The 12,494-nt window shown below is 37.4% G+C and overlaps 1 protein-coding gene across 3 annotated transcripts in view; it reads right to left on the bottom strand.

Moving 5' to 3' along the window:
* The window catches only part of LOC117177326 (homeobox protein OTX2-A-like), a 643,707-nt gene that overhangs the window by 193,521 nt on the left and 437,692 nt on the right, over positions 1 to 12,494 (bottom strand). Inside the window, exon 1 of one of the 3 annotated variants that reach the window (XM_033367950.1) lies at positions 9,243 to 9,352. The exons of the other annotated variants lie outside the window; for them this stretch is intronic. The gene's annotated coding sequence lies outside the window, so the exon portion shown is untranslated. Of the gene's footprint in view, positions 1 to 9,242; positions 9,353 to 12,494 lie in introns of those variants that run through there. 3 annotated transcript variants of the gene reach the window in all.

Raw genomic sequence — 12,494 nt, 5'->3', positions numbered from 1 at the left:
TACAAAATGTAATACCTTTCCTAATCAGAATGTAAGAATGTGTAAACTTATTCAAGCAAGCACTCAATGAATCTATTACTTTAAATATTCCAACATCCTATTACAAATATAACTTTGCGCTAACGTTTATTAGTCAAATTTCAAACGTAATAATATTATCACATATCAGGAACAAAACAAAAGTTTGTGGTTCATATAACTCATCTACATACTGATGTAGAGACAAAAAACTTTCCAGCCGAGAGCGACGCGCAACACCCTGGCGTGCCTAATTCAGACCTAATAAGAACCTGTAAATATACTAACTAAAAAATAATGTGTGAAAACATATAAGCAATCACTCAATCTATTCATGGATTTGGAAAGACCTAATATTCCATGAATAATATTGTATTTTGCTGAATATTTCAAGTGTCTTACTTTAAGTGTAATTATAAAATCACGTATTGTCATTCTCCAACTTTAATACATATTATGGAAAATTCAATGAAGATCATATCGATTCAAATAAAGTAATTATGGCGATTTCAATTCATAACAACTGCTACAGGTAAGCGATCTGATGAACATCCTTACGTATCTGATTCAGACCTGGTACGTACCTGTACATTGTAACCAAAGTTTGCTATTTTCCACGTGTCTCTAGCCTAGACAGGGCAGGCTCAGGACAAGCTTTGGTCACGAGTTTTCGAATTATATTTACTTTATCTCAAATGATATTTTTGAATAACAACATTGTTCAATACATAGCATTCGCTCTCCATCTCTCTTTCTCTCTAAACTATAGATGCTGTATATTATTTACGTTCTTTATCTATTAATATATGCCCTCTTTTTCGAAATTTTTTAGGATATTCTAAATCATAATCGACACGTCTAGACACGTTTGAAATATAAGGGTTTTTGCAGCGTTGAAATGTTATGCATAATTTACAATAACCTTGACGTTATTAAAAAAATATTCTTTTCAGAAATTGTGTAACAAAAATTTGATGACGTCATTAGGAATATTCTGCAAACATAGCAAGAACTAGTATAGCTGTATAATATCGGTAAGGTATGTTTCTATAATATCTGATAGTATTATATACCTACCTCTTTGTTTCAGAAGATTAAGCATTATAGTGTGATTTTTAAAAAACTGACCTTTCTAAATGAGAGCTGAAAAGCAAGCATAAATCAGTAGATAAAAAAGGCATGCTATTTCATCTCGAATATCGTTATATGATATAAAGAGCGATAAGCGTCGAACGAGCATAAGGAATGATTTTATTATGATTTTAGATACCATTCTTGCCTAAACCATTTGACTAACTTTAAATATTTTTTAATTTTCTGGAAGATTCTATAATTCAGAATTTTCCGCTAATTATTTACGCATTAAATAAATAGTCAAAACAGGATGCCATATGTAGCTCTCCATATCAAATTTCACCTATACACCTGCATATTTTTATCACATTAAACGAATGTCTTATCTAGAAGGATGCAATATTATTATTATGCTGTGATGTCATCAGGACCATTTAAGTATGTTCTGGAAGCTAACTACACACACGCACGCTTAAACACAGCCACACACACTTGCGCACACTAACATGCACACCCGCACTTGTACAACATGATTATGTCGTGTAAGCTGCCGAATTTTCTCGATGTCAGTATATAGCCATATAACCAGTCTTCGTCTTATAAAAGTGGATTAGTATCCCCCTTGTTTAAGTGGCTTAGTAGCCCTAGCTTAATAGTCCTACTATAAAAGTATCTTAGTCACCCTGGCTTAATAGCCCTCTTATGTCTCATCGAGAAGCAAGCAATAAATCATCCTTCGAGAATGCTCTCGAAGCTTAGCACACACATGAACCACTTTTTTCAGAAAATTTAGCGCGGACACGAACCACTACAGATCGAAGCTTCTCGTTTTCGTAAGGTAGAAATCTGTAATCAGAAACTCCCCTATACAAATACATTCCACTACTAAATGTACAACACTTTAAAATCATGCGAATTTCATTTTTGCCATATTTGAAATTATGACAATCTGTTTCAATGCACGTCTTCTGACTGAGCCTTCTAGTCTCCGTGGCTATGCGCGCAATATAGGAATTGTCTTTTACAATTTTCTAGTAATCCACGCTAATAACATTCCCAGATAAGAAACGTGTCTGGCCCATTACCAGACCGATGGACGGCAGACGGTGTGTCGGCTATAAAGCGTCGTTTGGATGGTATGAATGAGCGGCAGACCGAAGAGCGGACACAAGGTGTCGCCCTCTGCAATCGCGCTTGCAAACGCTCTTGAAGACCGATACGCGCACGACAGCCAAGGAAGGACGTGCCTGTGATAGTCTGAATCAACGTCATGGAAACTGAAAGCCCTCTACTGGCGGCAGATTCAACTATAATTGCCCACAACTCCCTGCGCGTCCTCCTAAAGTAAATCCCAAAATGGCCATCTCGACAAAATCAAGACTATCAAAGCCGGTCGCAAATAGTTTTTGTTGCTAAACAATGGGTCCGTCCTTGTAAAAATCTATCGAAAAAGATGTGCGAAACACTCTTCGAAAGACCTAATACAAAACTCAACTCTCTGCTCATCGGGAACGTCTGAAAGGCTAGAAAGCGTATCTAGATTTATATATTGTTTTGAAAACTACGTTGGAGGTTTGACTTGAAATAAGGTTGGAAACCAGTGATTTGAAAAAGAGGGAAAGGAAATTCGAAAGGTGAAAATGAAACTAGATTTGTTCATACTCTTTTACCTGGTTTTTTTACTGTGGCTGCCCTTTTGGTTACTTGTCCAAACGTGCGAGTGACTGTATTGAGTCCCTTTTTGATTACAAAATGAAATTTTTTCCGAATTATTCTGAGTCTTTTGTCAATTAATTGGATTTTTAGAATCTTCAAAAAATTGTGTTACTGTTCTCCAAGAATTTTCATTTATTGAGCACCAATCTTTAAAATCGTCAATTGATAACGCTTACAAATTTTCCAGAATATTGCGATCGTTTATTTTATAACAACATTTTTGAATTAAATTTTTTCAAGAAAATGCGCGTAACTAGCTTCTTTGTTACGACGGAATTTCATTTCCAATTGATTATAATTTTAAAAAGAGTATGCATCATAGTGAAAGGAAAATAAGTGTCTGGAATCGTTTCATTATTTAAGTATCTGTATCTGTATTACTTATGTGGATTTGCAAATTAAAATGTACTCAATTCGAGTATATTCTTTGATAATCAGAGCTGGGCACAAGAAACCTTAACTACATTGCTGAAATACATTTATTTTAGGACCATTTAGTTGAAATAAATTCCAGGGAAAATGCAAACATATCTGATGCAGTTCAAATACAGCTAAAAAATACCTTTAAGTAGTTTAAAATATTATTTGAAATACATCTAAGAATTGTATTTTGTGGTTGAGGTATTTTGTGTATTTTCTTCAAAATGGTTTCTAATAACAGCATATAAAAATTCCATTATAAGTCAAGGAATTTCATCATCAAAGAGTGGGAGTAAAAAAGAGTGACAAAAAGGAAGGCACCATTTTAAGGGGGGTGCTAGGTGGGCAAAAGAGTCCCAGAATACTTAAAAATGCGCAGTAGATATCTGTTAAGCATATAGGGTCGAAGTGCACAAACATGGTACATAAGTCTGCAGAGTACAAACATACGATATGTAAGGATGCACAGTAGGTATTTATGGGGCATAAAGATTCGCAGTTAACACCTATTGTTCATCAAGTTACGCAGTACACTTTTGTGATAAACTAGCCTGCGCAGTCGAGCCCTGAAAAACTCAGAGCTGCGCAATAGCCAGTTATGGTAAAAAAGACTGCACAGTTGATACCAGGTGTATATCGGGATGAGCCGTATGTATTCGTGTGACCTTGGCCTGTGCATTAGGTATTTATTAATCATACAACTGCACCGTATACTTTTTTGGTAAATTTGGATGTGCAACAGAGTCCTGCAGTGCGAATGCTTACGCGATAGGGATTTACGCTATTTCAGTATGCGCAGTAGAATTTTTTGGTGCTTAGAGCATAAGGCAACGCATTAGCGACTTAAAATATGCAATGATGCGCATTAGAGATCTGTGAAACACCAGGCTGTGCCGTACACTTTTTAAGCGTCATATTGAGAAGTAAAAGTCTGTAGTGTTAAGAGTTGCGCAATTGATGCATATGGTAAGTAAGAACGGGCAGTAGATACATATGATACTTAGTGGTGCGCAGTAGGGGTTTATAATACATAGAGCTGCATAGTAGGTAATTATGGGACACAAAATTGCGCAGTATACTTTTGTGATCAATTAGACTGCATTATAAATATCTAAGATATGTAAGGATGCACAGTAGATATCGGCAAAATACCAAGCTGTGCCGTACACTGTTTTTGTACATCACGCTGCGAAGTAGAGCTATGCAGTTCTCAGAACTACTCAATAGAGAAATATGAAAAGTAATGATGCGCAGTACATACATATAGTATTTAGAGCTGTACAGCAGGCATTTATATTACATAGACATGCACAGTAAGTATTTACAAGATATGAAACTGCACAGTGTTCACAAATTACATCGCGGTACTGCGCTTCCCATTGCACCGCCTGACTCTACTGCGCATGACTGCACATTTTAAGATTTTTCTATGCAGCCCTGAACATGAAAAGGTTCTACTAAACCACCTTGTACATTCCTAGCTTCTACTTAGCATCCTTGTACTTATCAGGACTCGTCTGCGCAGACTTGTACAATACAGGTTTGTAATGTGCATCCACTCACCGTATATGACACTACTGCTCAGCCTAATATATTGCATAAGAATACTATACAGCTAAATGTACTACAGGACCGCAGTGCGCAGATAAGCTAGCCATGTATATCGGAGGTTTTCAATGCTCAGTATTGAGTACAGTGCATATCTACTCGGCATTCCTATATTTAGAACACATTTACTGCACAGTCACGTGCATCGTAGGACTCTACTGCGCAACCCTAAACATGACAGTGTTCTAATGCACAGACATGCGCAAAATATGACTTAACTGCGCTGCGCTGAATATCATAGGAATCTACTGCACAACCATGCGATTCGGAGGACTCAACTGCCCAGACATGCACAACACAGGTATCTACTACGCAATCTTGTGCTGTTGAAATTTTGAAATTTTGATGAAAACATGCAAATTTGCTCATAGCTTTGCACGAAAACCTGAAGCTAAGCACTGCAACATGCTAGGGACTGAGAAATAGTGCCGTGTATGTGGGGTGGGGGCTAAGGACCCCCAACACCACCACTGCACCGCCTCCTCTCCCTCCTGTTACTGCACGTCGCCCGCCAGCCGTCCTGTTCCTACGCTAGCTTCGTTGTTTTGACTGGCGCTTGCGTTTCATCTCGACTCGTTTTGACTTGTTCCTACTTGTTTCGCTTCATCGTTGATTCTTAAGACACTAGTCTTTTTCTTCTAGTCATACCAGAATAAGTCTAGGAAAGACAGTAGTGGTTTAAAAGCGGACGTTGAAAAATGTGTTGAAGAGTCTAATGTACTTTTCGAGGTGGCTTTTTGTAAGTGCTCTATCGTCCCAGCTAATCCGGAGGGAAGTATCTGCCACTATCCTGATCAGTCAAAGAAAGTTCCGGCAATTGAGAAATTCTTTTTCTTAAACTGAAGAACATCGCGAAAGTTGGTTACAGGCCAAGTCGATAAGAAAGTAACTGCAGTTCTGAGAAAAAGGTATTCTAGAAAGTCCGCGTTGCTACAAACAAAATCGTCAGATTACCGAGAAGCTTCACAAAATATGTATCTACTGCTTAATACTACTCTAGTAATTGATAGGTATAGCTTGAGCTTTAGACCAGCAGCTGCTATAGTCTCAGCGGTTCTTACACACCTCGACGGAGGAACACACTTCACTTGTACAAGAGCCAGGCTACTCCAGCATCGGTCACAGAAATTGATATTTCAAAATGCATCCTCAACTTTTTAAATGAAAATTATGTCAGACAATTTCTTGTTGTGATGGCTGCGATGGAACTAACGGAAACACCGGGTACATTGGTGGTGTAATTCGTCTGTTTATGGTACCACCAGCGGTCCTAACACTTTTTTTGACGCAATATGCGAACAGCTAGAGGATACAAAGTACCTGTATGCCATTTCTATGATCATTCAATCGGGAGTGTGTTCTGAGGTTCTAGCGAGGCAAGACCCCAGTGCTTTTGCACACTCAATGTGGGTAACCCTATTAAAGAGGATACTTCGTATTTAAGAAGCAATGACCAGGCCATCCGCTAATCTAAAAGCTTCAGTTAGTGTTGTCTTGAAAGTTTACGTGTCATTATACTTTGCTATCAAGATCAAGTACTGCGTTGTCGATGGTAGCATGTTACTTTTTGAAATAGTGGAACAATCAAGGTGTTTGTCTATCATCAGCAATAATGCGTACTTTTCGCAACAAGAAAATGTTTTTCTGTTCATGTTGGTCGACAAAATATAGGATGTTAGATAAATGACAGTTCAAACAATTCTGATAAAGAGGCAGCAGGCTGCGGTTGCAGTAGGCGAGACAGAGAAGCATACTCACGCATTTTCCTAGTTCCTGTACTAAATTTTCAAGAGACTTAGTACACGGGAATGGTAAATGGGCCCAAAGATCGATTATTTGAATCCCCAATTTAGAGTGGAACAGCAGACGAAGCAATTTACTCGTGTGTTGAAGACTTTTCTGAGGTCATGACTTTGGTCGGAGTTTTTCCTTGTCACATACAGGCACTGGAAAGAACGGTAGAATTTGTTACACAAGCCGCAAAAAGCGTGTGTGGTGTAAAGGCACGTGACGTGTACATTAAGTCCACACTCAGGCCAAGAAAAATCATTTCTGAGTTTAAGGCAAAGAAAAATTTTGTCGCCGCATCAAGCGCGGACTCGGAACCTAACTCTTCAGAGTGAAAAAGTCCTCCCATTTATGGTTGGTCGGTTAGGATGGGAGAGGTTGGAGTCCGATGTGCAGCCACCTTCTCGTGGTGGGTTCTGAGTCGTTTTTACCCTCCGGAAAATGGGCGAAGAGCTGCATACCCGGGTTGGGCAGCTTCCCAATCCACCAACCCAAGTCCACCGCACAATCCACTAAAATTTCTCATTTTCCACCATTTTCCTACTTGATTGTTGGGACTTGAAAGAAAATCCCATTTCGAGCAATCGCTTTTATGGTATGTCGAGACATATTGTTTTTGATACACATTATTTTCGATACACTCCATTATGCATTACAGAACTCTACTGTGCATCATACTGAATTTTATAAAGGTACTGGACAGATGTGTCTCCTGAAGGGCCGTACTGCGTATCTCTACGACCCATGTAACTCTAATATGAACCTCCTCACATCCTTGCATATAGTGTATATCTACTGCGCACCCCTACATTATTTGGCCTTCATTGTGCACACGTGAACACCAAACGTGTCTATCATGCATCCCTTCATTCTTCAGAAATTACCGCGCATTTCTACACATTATAAATCTCTAACGCGCAGCCCTATAGACTGGAGGACTGTACTACGCAGCCAAATGTACCAGATAAAGGTGCTGCGTAGCTCTATGTACCGCATTGTATTATTCGCCCCCCCCCCACATACCGTCAAATTTATTTCCGCTTTTTCCTCTCCCAACCCATCTCCAAGCCACTACCTACCGCCCTTCCTCTCATCATCATTCACATTCTCTCCTGTCTCTTTTTCCCTGCTCTCTCCCCTCTTTGTCACTCCTTTGCACTCCCACTCTTTTACTATAAAATAACTAAACTGCTTTGTTGACAATCCTTGGAGCGAGATTTAGTCGTTCTCTATTTCTAACATAGATCTTGAGCCCATACATGTAAAATACGTAAGTCATCTTATGCTTTCGATACTCGGCTTTGCTGCAGAAGTGCTCTTCGGCATGGCTCTCCGTAAGGGGACGTTGTTAGTTATCACATGATGTTTTTCAGGTGAGATAGTAATCTTGTTTTTCAGGGCAGCATTAATCTCTATATGTATTTCAAGATGTGTGCATGAACCTTTAAGTTTTTCAACAGACAGATAAAAAGTCTATGGAAGATTGAATCGAAAGCTTGCCGGTGTTCAATCCAGGTCATCGATGAGTACCGCTGGTAGGTTGAAGCATCTTGGTAGATGCATCTATTGATGAGCGCGTTCACCCTACATTCTTCTAAGTCTCTGTTAGCGCCATGTTGTTTAGAAAAGTTATTGACCTCTCATTTTTAGGGTCAGACAAGTTGCACATCATCAGCAGGAGCACTGTGCGTCTTTTCACCAACCACTCCGCAGTAGGCTCTTCCGACTTTAGATATTAGGTAAAAATGCAGGATGGTGGATTGAAGAAAACTTCCAGCAATAGATCTTGATAACATCTGGTATTAGAGCGCAATAGTTCTAGATGCCTCTTAATACATTTTAACTCCTCGGTAGTGATAGGTGGGCATTTGTTAAGAGACATTTACTGATTTTTACTTGTATATAAGTTTGTATTATTATGAAATTGGTTGTCTTATGCCCTGTTCTATATTACTATATATATGGAATTGATTTTTGTGTGCAAGAATTTCGCGTTTATGTTGATGTGTGGAACAACCACATTAAATCCGACGAATAATATTTTAGCTCAGACAATCGCTGATCTGTCAGGAACAGAGCAGATAGTAGTGGCATCGTTTGGGATACGACCTCCCCTTTCCTTGAAGTCATTTTTTAACATAGATGGGACTTTAGATAGCGGATATCTAGGGGGTGTACAAACAGAAGGAGGTTAGAATAGCCAAATAGCTCTCAGATAGGGCATGTCGTCCACTGGCCAGTCTATGGGTTTAGTTACCAACGGGATGACTCAAAGTTTTCATCTCCAATTCCGTCAAATAAGAGAAGCCATTTTGTGACTACTGCATATACGCCAAATGAATATTCAAAGGTAACCTAAAGTTCTCATCTTTACCTAAACAATCATGACCCACATATCAGGATGCTACACTATGAAACGCGCAACTGAACGTATGCCGGTCTGAAAAACTTTAGGCGTAGAGACAAGAGGTTTATGAACCAGTGTTTTCGCGGGGCCTAAAAAAGTAATTTTAAAGAAAATTCTTGTACCATACCTGGAAATTAAACTCGCTTTTACAGGAAGGATTGTACTGATAAACCAACCTATTATTAGAGGAAAAATTTTTTGCGGTATTTACCACATATGCCAGGGTAGATCAGTTGTAGACTGGTACAAAAGAAGCGGGTGACTTGAAATTCATATATCATAGACAAAATAAAAATATGCGTATTTTTTGTTTTGCTGTAGAGTCATCCTTCAGCTCTCAGCTAGAAATTGTTCCTCTTATGGATTTCAGCCTGGAAAAATACAACTTCTTTATCGAGTTAAATTTTTCAGAATAAATTAAAAGCTAATTTATTCGTTATTGGAGTTATTTTTCTAGTATTTCAAGATGAATTTTGCCAACTTTTCATGTATTAGATATATTATGTAATAATTTTACAACAAGGAAAATTCTACCAAAATTCCAATATTTGCATACTTAACGAACGCTTTGGTTAACGTTGTGTGAAGTTAAATTTTTACAGAGTATATTCCTAAACCGTTTAGAATGAATCTTGCAAAGTAAAACTTAAATGGCAAAAGATTCACAATGAAAAAAGGGCTTAAATATTGGGAAAAACTAAAAACTTTACTTCAAAATCGCCCTTACGTTAACATATAAAGCCTTTATGGTAAGTATAAAAAGCTGCCCGAGTCGAATTTTTTTGGTGACTCGATATAAAAACTAATCCTTATAGTGATGATAAAACAATAAAATCTTAAGTCTCAAGCAATAAAGTTTAAGGGTGTAGGTATCGATATTATCTATTAATATTATATCCAACTGTTCCCACTCTATATAGCCTTGTGACAACATTTTTCAGTGTCTTATAGCTATCATAAGTTGAAGATTCCCCTAGTCTTTTCCAGATCTTGTATTCGCGATCACGCTCTCTTGTCCAAATTTTGATATTTTTCGTCCTCCATGGACAAATTCTTCATTCTGGCACAGAAGATCTTAATGGAACATATTCATCTATAGTCATAATCGAGATTATAATTGAGCCTCTGCTTTTTATCTACAGATTGTAGGTGTTGAATTCACGCCAATTAGCAGACCGTAGACTTGAATAAATGACCTGGTCATCAATGTTCCGAATATCACGATAGGTATTGTTGTCGATTCGCATAAATCCTCATGTTTCCCAGGAGTATTCAGTCGCTATAGGTTCATGCCAAGCCACAAAGGGAACAGTTAATTGATAGGATGAGGTTACTTTTTCCTCCTCATCTACGATACATAACCATGTATCAGACGTTGGAGTACGGTGCGTAACTGCCTATGGAATTATAAATAGTTGAAGGGAGTAGAAAAGATTATTTATATAGGTAGATCTATTTTCACAAAAATTTTAATGAAAACTAATATCCTCAGAAATTATGATGTTATCGTATGCTTGATTGAACCCTAAGTGATAGGATTTAAAATTCTGCCAATATTCTCCTCGAGGTCTTTTATATATCAGAGATAAAATAATAGGTGACACTTTATGAAAAAAATCTAATTCATGATGCATTAAATGCATTGAATAATCCATTAAGTATCCCTAGTACTTGTCATTTAAGGTCATTTATGATATAGAATGCATCACCAATACCCCTTTTCCCTTTTTGTCCCATCGTGTCAGTCTATAACCATCAATGGCAAAAATATGATCAATAATGACATCAATAAGTCATGTCTCACTAATCGCTATTATATGATAAATATTATTATTTCCGTAAGCTCCAGTAAGTCTATGTGCGTTTTAAATAAGTCGATGTTAATATGACAGATCCTCAACTCCAAACATTTCACCGCCAATAATGAATTGGCAGATTTTCCATCTGTGAATAATCATTTGACTATCAAACTAAAATCACTTTTATTTCTTAGTCTGATTACTGCATCATTATGCTTATGATAAACAAAAACCTGAAGTTTAGTATTGTTATCTTTAATTTTACGCTATACTTCAGGCAGACAGTGAAGCTTTTTACGAATCTGATTGATATCAGTATTTATTTCGTTATTATTTCTCTTGATAAATTAAACAATCGTATTACACTCAATACATTTCACAAATTCAGTTTTCACATTATACATAGTACGATTAAATTTCCTTGAATTTGGAGTAACATAGGTACTTAATACATTTCTTACAATACTATCAAAAATGTCCTGAGGTATTTTATTTTATAAAAACATTCAGCATACGATTCCCAGAGTTTTAAGAACCCATTCACAGTAGATAGAAATAGTTAATATAAATCACTACACTGCATTTCCAAGATAGTGTCAAAGACTTGAATTTCCTTATTTTCCAAGATGACGATAAAGGCTTCAGTATGGAAAAAATATGGACTACAATTCTCGCTCCAATATTCACTAGCCTCATTAAACTGCATTTTTAAAATGTCGACAGCAGCTTTAGCATACAGACTACAGTGCTAAACTAACCTCTCACGTTCATGAACCATGTAGTAAAGCAAACCTCAACATTATAAAAATTTACAGCTAATTGTCTTAGATATGGCTTTTCTAGAAGACCTATAACGCTTTTAGATAAATTAATGATCTGGAAGCATTTTAAGGTGCATGCTTAGAAATATCTGAAACGGAAAAAAGCTCTCGAGAGTCAGAAAGCGACAGAATAAATGGATTTAGATGAAGCAAAAATTTGCATATACGTTAGTACTTACAAAGAGAGGCACATAGAGAGTGATCTGCAGCGAGATAAGACGAGGACATGCTTCGCCGATAGTGAAAGAGTAGTTTCTTCGGAAATATGCTTAGCGGCCAACTAAAAATGAAACGATTAAATGTAGCGAAAAGAAACGTTACGAAATTTCGGTCGCCGCTTTCGCTTTCAATGAAGAAACAATTGAGTGTGGCATCACAGATCTCAAAAAGCAGATTACATCCGTAGAAACTTTATTCAGAAACGATACTGATCAAAAAGATAGCGCAACTGTTATCAATTATTGAACATTTTTGCGGATCTGATGAATTGGATCAAAGATTTAAAAATATCTAATCAAACTAATGCCGATCGGTACTAGTATAGGAAAAATTAGAGTACTAACAAGGGAAATGATATACGATTATAGTAGATTCCCTGGTGATGCAGAAAGAGGAAGCAACTCGGAACGGGAACCCGCTTATTAATCTGACAATCGAAGATATTCTGTCGTGCAGCGAAATTGAATTACTAGGCAGTCTGATGAGTACCTGAAAATTCTAAGAGATGGCATTAGTATTCAATAATGTGAACTATTTTCGTCGAGCTTGATCCTTCAAATGACGCCTGTCAAAACTTCAGCCATTTATGTTTACGCATTTACAAGTTACAGCACTGAGAAGCGA

Source organism: Belonocnema kinseyi, chromosome 7 (genome assembly GCF_010883055.1).
Source record: "Belonocnema kinseyi isolate 2016_QV_RU_SX_M_011 chromosome 7, B_treatae_v1, whole genome shotgun sequence".
Taxonomy (NCBI): Eukaryota; Metazoa; Arthropoda; class Insecta; order Hymenoptera; family Cynipidae; genus Belonocnema; species Belonocnema kinseyi.
This window is presented reverse-complemented; position numbering and strand designations above follow the sequence as displayed.